General features: G+C 41.5%; 1 pseudogene; it reads right to left on the bottom strand.

Annotated features, from left to right (window-relative positions):
- Window positions 1-729: 729 nt before the first annotated feature.
- On the bottom strand, window positions 730-4,713 carry LOC109257850 (40S ribosomal protein S6-like; annotated as a pseudogene).
- Window positions 4,714-4,946: the final 233 nt, after the last annotated feature.

Genomic DNA, 4,946 nt, shown 5'->3' on the forward strand with positions numbered 1-4,946 from the left:
AGAGTGTACAGATCAGAGCTCAGAATTAGAAAGAGAGGCACCTGGCTGACTCAGTTGGTAGAGTACGCGACTCTTGCTCTTGGGGTCGTGAGTTCAAGCCCCGTGTTAGATGTAGAGATTACTTCAAAATCAAATTTAAAAAGTAGGAAGAAAGGAGCCAAGAAATGGCTTGGAGGAACTGAGCCTTGCTGAGGGCTTTATGGGGAGGGAGAGAAAGAGAGAAAATCTGTAGGGAATGAATAATAGGGCACAGCAGGCAAATATTCTTGCTCCCCGCTTTTCCCCAATAGTCTCTCAGGGTGACTTATTAGAGGAAATAGACTCTTTTGGGGGAGAAATAAAGACCTTTATACAAGGCCAGTAAATACATTTATGGGGCCATCTGAGTCCACTTTCTCTGTCATTGCCTTTATTCAGGTGTATGTCTTCTGTGCTCTGGACAGCTACAACCATCCTGTGGCCTCGCCCTGAGCCTTCAGAGTCGTCTCCTACTCTACCACAGGGAAGTTTTTTCTAAAATGCAAGTATTATTGTTTGACAGCCCTGCTTAAAAGCTTTCAGTGACTTTTTCTTTTCTGTGGACTATATCACAAGGTTTATAGCATTAAGAAGCTTCATATTCTTTTCCTCCAACCTTATTAGTTCTAGCTTCATGGAATTTTTATAATTCATGTCTAGGCTTTCTTACACATGCCTGAAAAACCACTGCTCTACCTTCCAGAGGCAAAATCAGGAATTTTTTTCATCTTTGGAAGCCCAGTCCTCATAGCCGTACCTCCTAATTCCAAAAAGTTGAAGTGAGTATATTCACTGAGGTTGCCGCTCTACCTAGCATACATATCTAACTGCATTTTTTCCTACAACCTACTGCAATTGTTTTTGCATTTATCGCACATGCTAGATTTTCACCTTCTTCGAGGTTAATATCTCATTGATTTATTTTTGTAGCTGTAACACATGGCACATAATAAGTGCTTAACAATTGTCTATTGGATCAATGAGTGAACTGTTCATGCTTAAATCCCAGTATTTAGTTAGTAGCTCTATAAGTGAAGCTAAAGACTATTTGCCTGAAGTCAGCCCAGTCCTGGGCTGGGTCCCTGTGGGGGTTGGGAAGTGAGGGAACACTGGCTGGAGAGAAGGGTTCATTCAATACAGATGTGGGTTCATTTTTTTAGGAAAAAACAAATAATAGCTGGTGGGAGCGTCATTATGACTGATTGGGAGAGATTCATGATATGGAAAAATAATTACTGTTAGGTTAAGTAATGGGAACGGGAAATATATCATAGTAGAGGCAGCCATGCGCATGTTTTTGGATCGGGATGAAATATATGGAAATAGCAGAATTAGGTAAACATGAGTTGGTTCTCAACCATATGGAGAAGGAGACAGGTGGCATCTGGGATGAGTTTGTGTAGAGAACAAAGACCGTGATCCTTTTTTTTTTATGTCTGATCTTATTTGTTACTCTTAGAAAATTTTGGGTTTTTCTTAAGTTTTTAGAAAATGTTTATTTATTTTTGAGAGAGAAAGAGGGAGGCAGAGGCCGAGAGAGAAGGAGAGAAAGGATCTGAAGCAGGGTCTGTGCTAACAGCAAAGAGCCCTATGTGGGGCTCAAACTCATGAACCATGAGATCATGCCCTGAGCTGAAGTCGGACACTCAATGGCTGAGCCACCCAGGCACCCTGAAAAGTCTCGTTTTTGACTGGATTCAGACTTAAAGGTAGAAGCTCTCAGGGAGGACAGCTCCTGTCTTTTGGCAATCTGTCCCTGGCATTTTTCTTTGGCCTTCTTTATTCTCTTAGCCAGAAATTTAGCATATTCTGCAGCGTCTTCCTTATTTTACTTCGTATGCTGTTTCTTCAGAGAAATGCGCCATTTGTGGTAGATTACGTACGGAGTAACAAGATGCTGAATCTTGGGCACTTTGGTTGTAGGTTTCTTACCTTCTTTATTTAGGGGCTTTCTCACAACATACTGGTGGACATCGTCTTCTTTAGAGGGACTGAAAAGTTTGTGGCTTCTGCTAGCTTTTTTAGATGAGCTCTTTAGGGGCTCTTTAGGGGCTCTTTAGGCCCCAGGTGATGAGGCCCCGTAGTATCAGTGGTCCAGGAATGTCCTTCTCACTTTTTGTACAAGGACCAAGTTGAGAACATTGAGATTGGCATTCACAGTGCAACCCCAGGCAGATTTGTGCTTTCTTTCTCCAGTCCTCCTTCGTCTGTATGAGGAATGCCCCTTACTCAGCAGCAGGTGGACACGGCCATGGGTCAAGACACCCTGCCTCATGGAGAAGCCTGGTTTGTCATTGCCACCACTAAGTCAGACCGTGTAACCCTTCCGTTCTTCACCCGCAGCATCAGCAGCAACTTCTGTGGCCATTCGCTTCTTATAAAAGCTACGGGGTTTGCATTCATCATCCACATGGATGAGTTTCTGGCAGCCAGTAGCTGGAAAAGAGTTGTTCAGCTTCTTCCCAAAGCAGCCTGCCGCCTCTGAGGTGCCACAACAAAGAGCGACTGTGATCCTATGTTTTTACCGCATCAGGACTCTCCTCCCCAAATATGAGGAACCTCCTCACACTATGCAGCAATGTCTCGGTGACGATGAGCAATAAAGGTTCATGAATTTTCTATTTATCGGTGCTGTAACAGCTGCTACAGTTAGAGGCTCACAGCTTGGTACCTCAGCTGTGTACAACTTTCTGACCCAGTGTGTAGCTCTTCAAAAGATATTTTATAATGAAAATTTTCAAACACACAAAAATAGACAGATTTTACCCATGTGCGCATGACCTAGTTTTAACAAATATCCATGTTTTGTGGTCCTTTTTAATGACATATTTTAAAGCAAATTCTAGACTCATATTGCTTCAGACATCAGTATGTCATGATGTGTCTCTAACTGATAAAGATATCAAAAATAATATAACCACCGAGCCATTTTCACATCCAGGGTTGCTTTAAACACGTGCCAGGACTTATTCCCTTCCTTTCCCCTCATCCCACTCGTCTGTCAGGCTGTACATACTGGGCCCCATTATGCCCGAGCTTTGTCTTTCTGGGGGAGGAACCAGCCATTGTACCCATTCTCGTGTGCGAGTAGTCTTCCATTTGCAAAACACCATCTATGAAGAATGAAGTTTCCTGGCATTTGCCTTTGTTCAGCCTGTACCTGATATTTTAATTAGCAAAAAGATGTATTCAATCTGCACACTAATCTAGCACTGTTTCGTGTCACCTCTCCCTGATATGACAAAAAGGTTCATTTTTAAAAATCAGAGAGTGCATTTAAAGACCTTAGAGGAGGAAAGAACGTGGAGAGATAGTAGGGAATTTCAATTTATCAGAACTTCTGTTTTGATTTTTAGTTCAGAAGCCAGGGTCTTGAGATTTATATCTTAACCATGAGAGGATGCTTTTAGAAGTTTTATAAGTGATGTTTAGGATAATGATAATAATCACTTTTGCAATTTATTTTTCTTAAGAAAGCCGGTGGGAATGAATCCCTTGTTGAGAGTATAGTATGGAGTTTCTAGACTAGCCCACAAGCTCCATCAGAGCACATATCTAATTATCTTGTACATTGCACTGGTGATTGCCCCTGGTGTTCTGCAAGTTCTAAGCATAGTAATTTCCCTGTGAGTGTATGTTGAATGAACAAAGATAATGTACAGTTTTTCCTCCATTTAAGATGTCATGTTAGCGAGGCTGAGATCTAGCAAGATCTATGAACTATTCCTTTCCCTCCAGCAGAAGCCACAGATGTTGACTTCATCCTGTGCTCCTGACTCATCTCCTCCCTGGTCTTTGGTTTGGATTGTATCTCTCCTTCACAGCTTCTCTGGTAAGCAGCTGCCATCCTTTATTAGCACATGACTGACCCAGCATCTGTGCTTTCTTACTGAATACAGAGCAGGGAGAGAAAAGCAAGAACTCTCCCATTTCCACTCTACCACAAGCTTATCTTTAGGGTGGGATGATGTGGGTACCAAGAGGGAGAAAGAGAATGAAGTGGGTGGAGACATTTGAGTGGTTTGTGTAAGAGATTAAGCAGCGATTGCAAATGGGAGTCATGGTTATGGGGCACGCTGTCCTCCTGAGTTTTTAAGATCAGAGGGCACCATTTACTGTTATATCAGAAATGAGGTGGTCCTCGCATGGGGATTTTTCTACTTTTTAGAGAAAAATTGCTCTCATTTGTTGGTAACATGTAGGGATAGAAAGGAAGAAGTCTGTTAGTTTCAATGATTGCATCTAGCATAGTTTCTCTTGCATTCCTAGGCCTTTGTTGGTAAAACCTGCACGAAGATGTTTGCATGGATGAACACCTGCCAGTTCAGATCATTTGGCTTTTTTTTTTTTTTCTGAAGGTGTGAGAAGATGGGTTGAAGGGTGACTGGGTGGGAATGGCTTGTAAAGAAGACCTGTTAACTGTAAATTTTGGAGAAATGAATCGTGACTTTGTTGCTTTACTTCATTTATACAAATTTACAAACAAGATATGGTTTCAGGAAAACTGGCAGCAAAAAAAGAAAAAAAAAAAAAAGAAAATATGACTCCTAGCTTTTGCATCATACCTTTTTTAGACTCGTCATCTTCACTATTTGTAGTTGCTGGTCTAATAACTTTAATAGTTGCTGGTTTAAGTCTGTTAACCAGGGTATGCTGATTGCAGTGACCAGCAGACCTCAAATATGTTTCAAACATAATAGAAGCTTATTTTTTGTTAATGTAATAGTAATGGGAATGTGCACAAGTGAGCACATAGCACTCCTCTACTGTCATTTAGGGACACAGGCTAACCAAGGCTCTGCCATGGAGAGGCTTTGAAATGTTCCCAGGTTTTCTTTTTCTTTCTCCTTTCTAGTTTGTATAGAAAAGAGCAAATTTGTGTGAACTTTGGAAGTGGGATACATAATTTCTCCTTGTATTCCCTGGGT

This window comes from Panthera pardus, unplaced genomic scaffold (assembly GCF_024362965.1).
Source record: "Panthera pardus isolate Hobbes unplaced genomic scaffold, ASM2436296v1 HiC_scaffold_16, whole genome shotgun sequence".
NCBI classification, from domain to species: Eukaryota; Metazoa; Chordata; class Mammalia; order Carnivora; family Felidae; genus Panthera; species Panthera pardus.